Source organism: Pipistrellus hanaki (assembly GCF_964339955.1).
Source record: "Pipistrellus hanaki genome assembly, chromosome: 2".
In the NCBI taxonomy this organism is placed as follows: Eukaryota; Metazoa; Chordata; class Mammalia; order Chiroptera; family Vespertilionidae; genus Pipistrellus; species Pipistrellus hanaki.
Window position 1 is genome coordinate 178014991 of NC_140504.1, and position 14811 is coordinate 178029801.

Consider the following 14811-nt stretch of genomic DNA (forward strand, 5'->3'; position numbering starts at 1 on the left):
CCCGGAGGCTTCCAGAAATAACTGGCGAGACCTGCAGGCCTTGGAAAGTGCCGGTGAGCAGATGGGGAGAGACGCCAGCCAAGGACAGGTCGTGACTGTCAATGTGACCTCATTGGTACCTCTCCCAGGCTGGCGAGGTCTTGGGGGAAATTAGGCAAAGTGCTTGTGCCCAGCCGCTGCCAACATCACAATTCCCTCAAACCATAATTCTTCTTCCAAGGAGGCTCGGTCTAACCCCCCAGACGCCAAAGCTCAATGCGTCTTCAGACCAGTCCGTGTTTGTTGAACACTTATTTAGTCATTTACAGGAATTATGTTCATTTATCCCCAGGGTGACCTTTTAAAAGTAGATACAGAGAAGACCCTTACTTATAGCTGAGAAAACTCAAAATAGTTTTGTAATTTACACAGGAGCCCTGAGCAAGCGGCAGGCAGAGCTAGGGCATGCATAGAGGCAGTCTGACACCAAAGTCCCAGCTCTTCACAAGCATCTTCCCTTGCTCCCCCTACATCCTCTTGTTGTTGCTATTGTTGTTGCTGTTGTTCCTGCTGCTACTGTCATAATTTAAAAACTCATAGGTGCTTCATCTTTTTCCCCCAGAGGAGATGAGAAAGCTTTACAACAGGCAAGATTAATCCATTCAACAGATTCATATTGCTCAAGAAAAAAAAAATAGCAGTCTAAAAGGTTGCCGTGGTTGCTGTGATTGATCTTGAAATCTGGCATTGTGCTTCCTGGCAGCCAGGGCAAAAAGTGAAACACTAAGTTCCAACCCTCTTACTATCAGAAAGGAGGAAGCAGATCATTTCCTACCACAGGGACAAATATTTCCAGGAACTAATTTTGAAATGGGCTTCTCATCTGGGGCCTCATGTCACAGACATGGTGTGACATCATAAAAAAGCAATCTTCTATATGATTTGATGGCAAAAGCAGGTAAAGGACTTTCTGTATAAACAAAGGGGGCAGCATGCAGTCTTGGACAGCAGACTCATGTCAATGGCCCGTAAGTTAGAGCTCAGTAGACCTAGAATTTATGCCATGTGTCTCAGCTCTACCAGGGTTTTTGACAGGTGCCAAAGTACTGTGAAGTTTCCAGGCTATGGAAACTAAAGATGTCCTATGAAGTGTAGTTCTGTTCTAAAAGTTGAGAGCGTGCACACATTCGTTTATCAGATATTTATTGTGTCTTTTTTGTGCCAGATTTTGCACTAGTTGGAGTGAAAACCAATGAAATAAATAACACAGGGTCCCTGACCTCAAGGAATTCAATCATTAACAGAAAAAATAACTTACTTTTTTTTTTTTTTTTTTTTAGTACTTACTATGTGTCAAGCACTACCTGTGGCTTTGCATTCAGCATCTCATTTAATACTTATAATAAACCTATACAACAAATATCATTATTGCTGAAACAGCACAAGACCAGAAAGACGCTGAGCCCCACAATGGCACATACCCAGCAAGAAGGCCAGAGACCCATCAGCCTCTGTGTAGCCAATAGCTTCGTCTGGTTGAAGGAGTTTTTGTATCCCTAGTCCTGGTGTGAACCCCACATCAACAACATGAAATGATGTCCTAGTACATAAAAATTCTACTAATCAACAAATAATTTCAGGCAAGACAAACTTCAGGGTGAGAATGGGGGCTTCTGTTCAACAAATGCCTATGGAGCAATTTCTCCCTGCCAGGACTTGTGCCAGGCAGTGTGGATACCCAAAAAGTGAAATACCCTCTCTGACCTCAAGAAGCTCCCCTCTCTACTGAAGAGAAAATGCATAAATTAAAACTTTCAACCTGGTTTGTTGACTGCTATGAGAAAGCCCAGGGGGCTTTGGGAAGACAGAGGAATCTTCCCTAGGGAACAGAGGGGTTCTCCAACCTGGAGGAGGATCTGGGAAAACTTCCTGGAGGAGGTAGCACAAAAGATGAGTCTTGCAAGATGAATAAGAGGTATTTCAGGCCGAAACCGGTTTGGCTCAGTGGTAGAGCGTCGGTCTGCGGACTGAAAAGTCCCAGGTTCGATTCCGGTCAAGGGCATGTACCTTGGTTGCCGGCACGTCCCCGGTGGGGGGTGTGCAAGAGGCAGCTGGTCGATGTTACTCTCTCATCGACGTTTCTAGCTCTCTATCTCTCTCCCTTCCTCTCTGTAAAAAATTAATAAAAGATATTTTTTAAAAAAAAAAAAAGAGGTATTTCAGGCAGTAGAAAGAGTTTGGGCGAAGGCAAGGAAATAAATAAACATAAAATGAGACTCAGCAGAAAGAGAGAGTAGGAGCCACAAAGAGCTAAGAATTGGTGGAGCATACAGTTTGTTTAAGGATAGGAGCCATTGGGAGGAGACTAGAAAGATTAGCAAGAGCCAAACCTTAAGGGGCATGGACCTTACCATGAGAGATGAGGAAACTGCTAGAAGGTTTTCACCAGGGAAGAGACTCCATCATATTTATGCTTCGGGAACTTCTCTCAAGCATCAGTATGGAGGATGGTTTAGTAGCCTGGTGACTGGAAGAACATATTATACAAATCACAAGAGAGAGCACCGGGAGTTGCAAGGAAAGGGCGAATCCTTTTCTAGCACTACAAATAAGACCTGCTATGTAACGTACAAATCACACCACACCTAAACCAGTTCCTTGAATGAAACTACCTTTTAAAACATTGCTAGGCACACAGAAATTAATGGACTGCTCCAAGCCCACCAACACCATCAGCAGAAAGATACAGAAAACAGAGAGTTGACAAGGGAATGGGAAGGGAGGTTGCAAAGAAAACAAGTGAATGTTGCCATGAGAGCAAATTCTACTATCAGGAGATCAATGATGGGCTAGAAGCAAGGTGAGGGCTGTCACTGAAACATTAACCCAGGACCCTCAACAGAATATATATATTCAACAGCGGCTAAAGTGATCCCAGATTACTCGTATCCCTTGATCCCTAACAAAAGCAAATAAATCCTCTGGAGGACAGAATCCCCAAATTAGGCACTGAGAATTCCCAAAGAATACACATATAAACCCATTAAAATACTGCACAAAAAGAGCATGCAAATCTGGAGATCAAATTTAAAGGGTTCAAAAGTCAGTGACTGATTTGGGAAGGGGTTTTAACATACCCATAACCTTAGACTTCATTGGGTATGCAGGACAGAATTTCAAAAGCAACCACTAGAAATATAGAAGTAAAGTAAATAAACCCAAAACAATAAAAATGATAGGAAAGGACAGAATAAGAAAAGAAACAGACTCAGTAAATCCAAAGTGGGGAGAAGCAAGAACGGAAGGGGAGAAGGCATTGGGGTTGGGGGGGGGGGTGCAGATAGGATATATAAGGACACAAAAGCAAGTCAAAAATATCAATAATCACAATAAACTTCAAAGGACTAAATGTGCCATCTTAAAGACAGTGTTAAACTGGATTTTTTTTTTTTTAACTCCTTCTTGTTTAGAGTGGCACATCTAAAACATAAGGAAAGACCACACAGACACTAATAGAAAGCTGGGCAGCTCCACTAAAATTGAAAGGAGAAAAGACAAAAAGCATGATTTGGTGTAGGAGGGTCAGTGCATAAAGATCAAAAGTTCACTAGGAGACACAGTTCTAAATCCGCATGTACCTGATGAAATAGTCTCAAAAATCAGAAAGCAGGGGAAATAGAAAGACCCACACTCATTGGAATAGATTTGAATATTCACCTCTCCATTCGGCCAAGTAGAAGAAAATTAGCCCAAGAGGATTTGAACATGATAAACAAGCTGGGTTCGATGGGAATGTATGGAATGCTGCATCCAAGAATAGAGACCTAACTTCTCAGACACACAATTTAAGAAGTTATTTTAACTGTATATAACACATACGAGGTTATAAAGTAAGTCTTCATTACCAAGCATACCCACACAAGTTCTCTGACTATAGTGCATTTAAATTAAAACTCAATAAGGGCCAAAACCAGTTTGGCTTAGTGGATAGACTAGAGCATTGGCCTGTGGACTGAAAAGTCCCAGGTTCGATTCCGGTCAAGGGCATGTACGTTTTTGCAGGCACATCCCTGATAGGGGGTGTGCAGGAGGCAGCTGGTCGATGTTTCTCGCTCATCGATGTTTCTACTCTCTATCCCTCTCCCTTCCTCTCTGCAAAAAATTAATAAAATATTTAAAAAAAAAAAAAAAACTCAATAAGGAACAGGTCTATTTTAAATTCCCATACTTTTGGAAATTTTAAAGTTTTCTTCTGAGTAATTCGTAAGCCAAAGAAGAAATCATGATAGAAATTTAAAAACACTTAGAACAGAATGGTAATGAAGATAGTGCCTATCAGAATCATGGGACAGAGCCAAAATAGTACTTTCAGTAAAATGGACAGCTATGAAATTTCTGTTAGAAAAGATGAAAAAAAAATTAATGAACTAAACACCCAACTTAAGAAGTTATAAAAAGAACCATAGAATAAACCCAATGAAAACCAAAAAGACTAATAATAAAGCTATGAAGAAAAATTCATTATATTAAAGCAGAGACAGTAAAAAAAAAAAATCAACAAAGTCAAAAAAATTGGTTTCTCAAAAAGACTAATAAAAAGACAAATCTTCAGCAAGCTTGATCAGAAATAAAAAGAGAAGTCACCAAAATTGTGTATTAAAATTTTTTTAAGGAATATATTTAGAAATTAGAAAGACAAAAAGTGAACAAACTATGAATGACTCTGTTAAGGAACAGATCATTCCAACTTATACAAAGTCTTACAGAGAATAGAAAAAGACAGCACACTCCACTGTCCATTCCATGAGGGCAGTATAACCTGGATTCCGGTGTCTAACAAAGAGAGTAGAAAAAAGGAAAATTACAGGCCAATTTTACTCAAGAGCATAGATGCAAAAAAAAAAAAAGAAAGAAAGAAAGAAAGAAAGAAAGAAAAAAAGAAAGAAAAGAAAAGAAAATTACAGGCTAATTTTACTCAAGATACTAAACAAGGTAAAAACATAGAGACTCTAAAAATATTGTTTCATTTTTCAGCACCGAATCCAGCAGTGCTGAAAAAAATAGAGTATGTTATGACCAAGTTGGGTTTATCCTACAATTGCAAGGTGTTTTAATATTAAAATCTATACATGTTTTTCATCACATTAACAAACTAATGTAGAGAAACCACACTGTCTTTTCAATAGATGCAGAAGAAGCATTTGCAAGGACTTAACACTTGATTTTTTATTTTTAGTTCTTAGCAAACTAGGAAAAGGAGGAACATTTCTTAAATGATAAAGGTTATCTATCTAAAACCTTTAGAAAACTTTATTCTTAATGAAAAATTTTAGTACTTCCTTTAAAATAATGAACAAGGCAAAGATGCTCATAACCACTGCTTCCCTTCAAAGCCAAATGGGTAGTCTAGCCAGTGCAATAAGACAAGAAAAGAAAATAAAACATATAAAGATTAGAAGGGAAGAAATGTGCATCACGCACAGGTGATATGTTTATTTACATAGAAAATCCAAAAATCTACAAATAAAGTGGTAGAATAAGAGATTTAACAAAGTTGCTTCATTTTTAAAACAATACTTAAGAGAGAACAAGAAAGATATCTTTGCTGTAGGGGAAAAAGGTCAATTAATTTTAAAATATACATTTTTTTTAAATTGCAACAAAAACAAAAGGTGATCAGTACTAAAACACCTTCATGAATAGGGAAACTCAGTGTGTAAAAATATCAATTTCTTCTATAAAACCAATACAATTCCAAACAAAACCCCAACAGGACTTTTGTGAATCCAGACAAGCTAATTCTAAAATACATTGGAATAGCAACAGCCCAAGAATAGAAACTGCTGGCAAAAAAAAAATTTAAATAATAATAATAATAATAACAATAATAATAAAATGAAGGGACTTGCTCTACCAATATCAAGACTTACAAAGGTAAAGCAATTGAGATAGTGCAGCATTGACACAGGGATGGTCAAATGGACCAATGGAAAAGAATGGAGAAGCAAACCACAAATATATGGAAATTTTACATATTAATATTACAGATCCCCAGGGAAAGGGGGAGCTTTTCAATGAGTGATAAATTGCACATCCACATAGAAAAAAATGAAATAAGATCCTTTCCCCAATCATAAATGATATCAGTCCCAGATGGATGAAAACCTTAAATATGAAAGGTAAAACTTTTAGATTCATTGAAAAAAATACAAGAGAATATCTTTATGATCTCAGAACAGGACAGTCTTTTTTCAACAAAATAAAAAGCATCAATCATAAGAGAAAATATTCAAAAATTCAATTACATTAAAATTAAACTTTTCTCCATAAAGACTTTACAAAGGAAATGAAAAGACAGGCCACCGACTGGGGAAGTTATTTGCAACATACACCTACTGACAGCCCAGCTGAAAACATGAGCTAAAGACTTGAACAGGCATTTCTCAGAAGTGGAACATGAAAGACCAATCAACACATGAAAAGATCAACCTCATTTATGCAAATTTAGACAACAGGAGCTACAATTTTACATCATGTCGGCAAAAAAATGAAGAAGTTGCACACACTGGAGGTTTGTAAGGATCTCATCAACAGGAATTTTTACACTCAGCTGGTGGGAATGTAAATTAGCGCAAGCATTTTAGGAAACAAGATTGTGCCATATGTAAGTGTGAACATTTGCATATCCTACCTGCCCAGCAATTCTTCTAAAGAAACTCATGAACTTACCCATCAAGAAAGGGCCCTTGCTAAAACTGGTCTGGCTCAGTGGATAGAGTGTCAACCTGCGGACTGAAAGGTCCCGGGTTCAATTCTGGTCAACGGCATGTACCTTGGTTGTGGGCATATCCCCAGTGGGAGGTGTGCAGGAGGCCGCTGATGGATGTTTCTCTCTCATCGATGTTTCTAAGTCTCTATCTCTCTCCCTTCCTCTCTGTAAAAAATCAATAAAATATAGTTTTTTTAAAAAAATAAAAAGAAAGAAAGAAAGGGCCCTGGGTGGGTAGCTCAGGTGGTTAGAGCATAGACCAATACACCAATGTTGCAGGTTCAATCCCTGGTCAGGGCAGATACAAGAAGCAACCAATGAATGCATGAATAAATGGAACAACTGTTTCCCTCTCTTTCCCTTCCTTTCTCTTTCTAAAATAAATAAGGAGATGATAGATAGATAGATAGATAGATAGATAGATAGATAGATAGATAGATAGATAGATAGATAGATAATATACAAGAACACCAGTCATATTGGATACTGATATTAACTGCTTCAAATTAACTTAATCACCTATCTCCAAATATAGTCTTTTTCTGCTGGAAGTTGGGACTTCACATAAGACTTTGCGGGAGGAACACATTCAGCCCATAATAGATAGATATATACCTGATAAAAAGTATTGGGTCGGCAACTAAGTAATTGCGGGTTTCACACATATATGGCTTCAGTTGAATTTTTAGGTTTGCAGACGTAGTACAAATGTAAAACACATTTTGTTATTTGATAGTTGGCTATTCAGCTGTTAATCAGCAAAAAAAGTTTTTTGATCTGTTTTGTAGTTTTCGTTTGGCGTTCGTTGAAAAATGGAAAATCAAAAGGAACATTTTCGTCATATTTTGCTTTTTTATTTCCCCAAAGGGAAAAACGCATCGCAAGCTCATAAAAAGTTATGTGCTGTTTATGGTGACGAAGCCTTAAAAGAACGGCAGTGTCAAAATTGGTTTGCAAATTTCGTTCTGGTGATTTTTCACTCAAAGATGAAAAACGCTCTGGTCGTCCAGTTGAAGTTGATGACGCCCTAATCAAAGCAATAATCAATTCGGACTGTCACAGTACAACACGTGAGATTGCAGAGAAGCTTCATGTATCACATACATGCATTGAAAATCACTTAAAACAACTTGGCTATGTTCAAAAACTCGATACATGGGTTCCTCACGAACTGAAAGAATCACAGTTAACGCAACGCATTAGCAGCTGCGATTTGCTAAAGAAACATAATGAAAATGATCCATTTTTAAAATGACTGATAACTGGCGATGAAAAATGGGTTGTTTACAACAATATCAAGCGGAAAAGATCGTGGAGCAGGCCAGGTGAACCAACTCAAACAACATCAAAAGCTGATATTCATCAAAAGAAGGTTTTGTTATCAGTTTGGTGGGATTACAAAGGAATTGTCTACTTTGAACTCTTACCACCCAACCGAACGATCAATTCTGATGTCTACATTGAACAACTAACGAAATTAAACAATGCAGTTGAAGAAAAGCGGCCCGAATTGACAAATCGAAAAGGTGTTGTATTCCATCATGACAATGCAAGGCCACACACATCTTTGGTCACTCGGCAAAAATTAATGGAGCTTGGTTGGGATGTTTTGCCACATCCACCATATAGTCCTGACCTTGCACCATCTGATTACTTTTTGTTTCGATCTTTACAAAACTCCTTGAATGGTAAAAATTTCAATAATGATGATGATGTCAAATCGTACCTGATTCAGTTTTTTGCTAATAAAAACCAGAAGTTTTTTGAACGTGGGATTATGATGCTGCCTGAAAGATGGCAAAAGGTCATTGATCAAAATGGGCAATACATTACAGAATAAAGTTATTTAGTTCCATGAAAAAATTGTCTTTGATTTTCTTTAAAAAATCCGCAATTACTTACTTGCCGACCCAATAAATTTGGTAAAACATTAAGGATTTGGGTAAAGTGTAGACATAAGTTTTGTGAACTATTGCAAGTTTTCTACAAACCTAAAATCATCTCAAAATTAAGAGCTTAAAAATACATACATACAGCCCAAACCCGTTTGGCTCAGTGGATAGAGCATCGGCCTGCAGACTGAAAGGTCCCAGGTTCGATTCCGGTCAAGTCATGTACCTTGGGTGCGGGCACATCCCCAGTAGGGGGTGTGCAAGAGGCAGCTGATCGATGTTTCTAACTATCTATCCCTCTCTCTTCCTCTCTGTAAAAAGTCAATAAAATATATATATATTTTTAAATACATACATATAAACACACACACACATACATACTACCGTGTTTCCCCAAAAATAAGACATCCTCCGAAAATAAGACCCAGGGCATGGAAAGATAAGACATCCCCTGAAAATAAGACCTAGCACAACTTTGGGAGAAAAAATTAATATAAGACACTGTCTTATTTTCGGGGAAACAGGGTAGTATATAGCTACCATGCACTTACATTAAGGCTAAAATTACAATTACAAGTTTCTTTTTTTAATATATTTTTATTGATTTCAGAGAGGAAGGGAGAAGTAGAAAGAGATAGAAACATCAATGATGAGAGAGAATCATTGACCAGCTGCCTCCTGCATACTCCTCCCCACCCCCATTCCCAGGGATAGAACCTGCAACCCAGGCATATGCCCTGACCAGATTCATAGGTCAACGCCCAACCACTGAGCCACACCGGTAGAGTCAATTACACTTTCTAATGATATACTTCAATACAAAGTTTCCTTTTAGAAATTCATTCAGGCCAAAGGAACGGGAGGTTGACTGGCAAATCCAGCAGCCAGCTGAGTAAGGACTGAGAAGGACGTAGTCATCAGAAGAGAAAGTGGGTAATCTGGAGAGAAACGATCCTATAGAGAAATGTGGGGGAAGCCAGGGCAGCCTGAGTGGCAAGGACGTGGAAATGGCAAATGCTGGCAATTTGCTAGAGTAATTTGGCTGAGTGGGAGGAGAAAGATAGGGTAGTATCAAAAAGGAAATTGTGCTGAGGAATGGAAGAACCGGATCAGGGTGAAATGCTGCCGGCAGAGCCGTGAAGCAGGAAAGCTGGAGCAGCATGGGATAGACCCCGTGGTTCTGCATACAGAGAAGCAGCATCGAGCTGCCAGGGTTCGGGGCCAGGCTGTGCTGCTTTCCAGCTCTCTCAGGCTGGATGACAACAGACCCTACCCCATGGAGCAGCCATCAGCATTAAGTTAATGAATGCAAAGCACTGAAAGCAGTGCCTAACACTCAGGGAGCACTCAGGAGAGGAAGTTATGATAGTTACCGTTGGTACAAAAGCAGGGGGAAATGATGGTGAAGATCGCTAGGGAGATGCGAGGTGATGGTGAGGTCCATGCTGTTACCACGGCATTGGTGGCCGAAGTGGAGAAGCCCCTGGAGATGACTGGGCAAAGAGCTGGACATCCAGGGTGTGGTGCCTCATCCATGTGGCCGATAAGGCCCCCAGCTGGTGTCAGGCTGATAGTGGAGAGGAAGACTATGGGGCAGGCATCCAAGTCAAGAGAATGAAGCCAGCTCTGGGTGGTGTGTTCAGTGGTTAGAACATGGCCTACACACCAAAGGATCATGGGTTCAATTCCCTGTCAAGGGCAGGTACCTGGATTGCAGGTTTGACCCCCAGCCCTGGTCCAGGTGTGTACAGGAGGCAACCAATTGATGAATCATTCTCACATCAATGTCCCCCCACCTCTCTCTCCTTCCTTCCCTCCCTTCTTTCCGCCCTCCCTCCCTTCTACTCTACCTAAAATCAATGAAAAAATATCCCCTAGTGAGAATTAACAAAAGAGAGAGAGAAACCATCATAACCTGGCTTCTTATTCACACACTATCCTCATACCCAAGTGCAGGGTCTGATTCATAGGAGGCATTCAAAATTATTTGCTAGGTTTGATGAGTTGGTCATTGGATGGATGGATGGCAGATGGATGAGTGAGTGGGTGGGTGTGATGAATAGATAGATGAGTAGATGGATGATGGGTGAGTAGGTGGATAGATACGTGAGTGGGTGGATGGATGGATGAGTGAGTGAGATGATGAATGGAAAGAAGAGTGAGAAAGTGGGCAATGGGGTGGGTGAATAAGTAAATGAATACCTTTAATAATCTAGACATTCCAGGAAATGTAGGATAACAGCTTCGGACATCAGAGAAGTGATAGAGATAATATATCGGGCCATGCCCCAGAAGTTTAAGCCACTCACAAGAACAGCTATAACCACAAGGAGATTGCAAAAGTCACCATCTCTCTGCTCCCTGGGGCCCCTCAGCCCAAAGGCTTATCTGTGGGCAGAAACCTCTATCTGTGGTCCCTGGGTCTAGACTGGAAGGCAGGGGACATGGGACCGAGGGAGCCTGGCTACCTCTGGGGACCCCTCTTCCCTCTCAAGATCCAGCCTGGGCCGGGACCGGTTTGGCTCAATGGATAGAGCGTCGGCTTGGGGACTGAAGGACCCGGGTTCGATTCCGGTCAAGGGCATGTACCTTGGTTGCGGGCATATCCCCAGTGGGGGGTGTGCAAGAGGCGGCTGGTCGATGACTCTCTCTCATCGATGTTTCTAGCTTTCTATCTCTCTCCCTTCCTCTCTGTACAAAATCAATAAAATATATTTAAAAAAAAAAAAAAAAAAGATCCAGCCTGGACCCCTCAGGAGCAGGGGAGAATGCAAACCCCAGTCACCACAGACATTACAGACCTGCCTTCTCCCCTCTTGCCTTAAGCAGGTCATTGGACTTCTGGCCACTACTCCTGTAGGATTTTTTTTAGGGGAAATGCCCTGTCTTCTCCCTTCCACGGCCCACCTCATTGCTATGGGGACATGAACCAGCTGCCTGTATCCGGCTCCCTCACCAAAGGAAGCCCATGGTCAGGCAGAGGCTGTCCTGGCCTGGGGACTCTCGCTCTATGGGCTGCCCCCTCCCCATCTGCCAGCCACAGGGCTTCAGAGGAGAGAGGCTTCCTCCAAGCCGAGATAAGCATCTGAGCTTTATCTCCGCTCAGCCTCTGATCCCACCACCACCGGGACCATCCCCCTCTCCAGCTCCCCCTTGGCAGGCCAGAGCCGGAGAGCAGAGATAAGGCCCTCCAGGCCGGCAGACCACAGACAGAGGGTGGGAGGTCTTCCCTCTTGCCCAGTGAGGCTACAGCTCTGCTTCCTTCCCTAGAGGTAGGCCCCCAAGGGAGCGTCTGAGCAGCCAGTCCAGCCTCTAGGCAGCCTGGGGCCTGCTTTCCACCCTCCAGCACTCAGCATTGATTACACCCTAATTGACTCATCTCTCATCTGGGGGGCACCAATCAAAGAGAGACAACCTGCCAGTCTGAGCACCAGGGACGCAGGCGAGTGAAGTGCTGGCTGCCAGTGGTTGGAAGAGACTTCTCCAGACCTCCTGGCAGGTAACCTGATGGCCGCTGGGGACCCCTCAGGCCTGAAGACCCAAGTCCAACATCCAAATTGTCCAGCATCCTTTCACAGAGACCTCCTCCCCGCCAGGCCACAGGGTACTGGGGCCACAGATCCAGTCCCTGCCTTCACAGAGCACCTTGGAGCCCAAGAGAGCAACACCCAACCCACCCTGGGAAATCCAGGGAGGCTTCACAGAGGAGGCGACATTCCGCTGGGTTTGTAAAGGATGAGAGACACAGAAATCAGGGCACTCCAAGCAGAGGAAACAGTGTGGGAAAGACCTGAAGCCGGGAAAAAGAGCACATCCATGACTGGATAGTGATGGTAAATGGAATGGCTGGAATGTAGGGGAAGGGGAGGCTGGAAAGGGAGTAGGGAGAGATGAGACCCCAGCATGAAGGAGGATTAGGGGCTGGTTTTGAAGGGCCCCAAGGCCATGAGGGAGACCGGAACTTTATCCCATGGCAGCGAGGAACCAGTGGAGGTTTTTCGGCTGGACAGTGACACACTAGGACCTGTGTTTGGAAGAAGCTCTCTGGCTGAGTTTAGCAAGGGCGGTAACCCAGAGACAAAAGTCCGGGAGACCAGGAGGAGGGCCCTGGGTCACCCTGAAGAACACAATGGCGGCCTGACTGCTGTGAAGACAGTGAGGTGGGAGAAAGAGGGTAGAATCCGCAGGGAGGGCAACAGGCTGAATGTGGGGCATAGGGGACCGGAGAAGTCCAGGTCAAGTCCAGGTTTTCGGATCCCACTCGCCAGGATGGAAAAGCAAGTTTTCAGGAGAAAATGTGGAGGAGTTCAGTTGGGGGTCTGTTTGGGTTGGGTAATCTGTCGAGTACTGAAATATGGTGGCAACCATACTTGGGTAAAAAATGCTGTTTGAATTTTAACCCCTCTAGTCTGTCTCCTGCACCTGATTAAACGCAGGATAGTTACCTCAGCTTCCAGGTGGAGACCTGGAGGCTAAGGCAATTTTCCTGTGCCTGGGACTAGAACTACAGGAGATTGATTCCCACTGACTCAGTAGCTTCAGGGGTAGAAACTGTAGATAGCCTTTAGAGACTAACCGCTGAGCTCTGCTTCTGTACTATGCTTTCACAAAAGATAGGGCCACATTCCAATGTCCAGCAGGATGTGACTGGGAACAACCTTGCAGGCTGTTCCCAGCCTTTAGAATTTAGAATTTAGAATTTAGAATTTAGAATTTAGAATTTAGAATTTAGAATTTAGAACAAAGGAAAATTCTTGTGGTTTAGGCCTTTAAAAGGACTGCCTACACCTGCAACAGTGCCGTCGTGTGGAGTCCACCTGCGTGTGGTGCTCTTGCGGCCCTCCTGGCCAGTTTTTCAATAAATCCTTGCCTGCTTTTTTTAATCAATCATCAGCCTCCAGTGGTCTTATTTTGAACCCAGGGTTCGACCCCACAACAGTACCAAGGGGGAGATGAGAATCCGAGAGGCAGGGCTGTCCAAGGTCATGCAGGGTCAATGTCATCTCTGGGTCTAAAATCCAGGCTTGCCCCTACCTATCCCCACCCCAGCATTCCCAGGCCTGTGCTTCCTCCTCCTGCCTCTTTAATGGCCTCCATGCTTACTCTTCCCATCCCGGCCTCCGTGCCTTGTCTCCTGCTGTTCCTTTGCCCAAAACACCCTTCCTTCCTCTGTCCAAATCCCACCCACCCCTCAAGTTCCAGCTGGAGTCCCAGCTCCCCCCAGGGCCTGGAGTAAAGATCCAGGGTCAGAGGTGGCTGGGGTATAAAAGAGAGGTGGTGATTGTGACAGCACGTGCAGAGATCTGATTTAGAGCCCAAGCTGCTGCAAACTGGCTGTGTGACATGGGATTGGTCACTTTCCCTCTCTGGGCCTCAGCTTCCTACCCCTTCAAAGGAGAATAAAGGAAGACCCTTGTCCCCAGGGAGCTCACAGCCTAGAAAGGGCCATAAGGTAAAACATGACCAGTGGCTTGAGGTGTGCATCAAAGGCCTTGACTGCACCTGAGAAGAAACTTATGGAGAAAGACTGAGCGCTGTTTTTCTGAGCCTTGAGGAATGGATAAAATTGAATCAGTAGAGATAGAGGCAGGGGAGGGCACCCCAGGCAGAGAAAACAGCCTGTGCCAGGAGGCAGAACATCCGGGGTGTGTTCGAGGAAGAATGAATATCTAGATTCTGGTTTCTTTCTGACTCACAGCTCGGACGCTTTTTGTAAGCTGGCAGCCCAAGCCAGGCGGCCTCCAGTAAACACCTGTTTACACAATCGAGGTCACACTCAGGGGCATGTTTGCACAATGACCTGTTTGCACAATCTCAGCCGACAGAGAATCCCAGCCGGACCTACCCCTGCTGGATGAGCACAGCCACCACTTCCGGATGCTCACCCCGGCTGGCCCACCCGGCCGGCCTCCTCCAGAACAGGGGGCCCCTCGACCCGCCCAGCAGCCCCACCTGTCAGGGCAATAACAGAAACTGAAGCGACCTGACCCTCCGCAGGGCTGCTGAGAATGGGGTTCCCTCCCAGGGCCCTCTGTGGGGTTTCCAGCCCACAGAGGACACCCTGTCCAGTGGAGGAGGGGGTGGGGCAGAAGAGGTGGAGGAGGAAGTATCCACAAAGCAGACACTGGAGGGGTGTGGAGGGGATGACTCCACATCCGTCTCCTGCTTTTC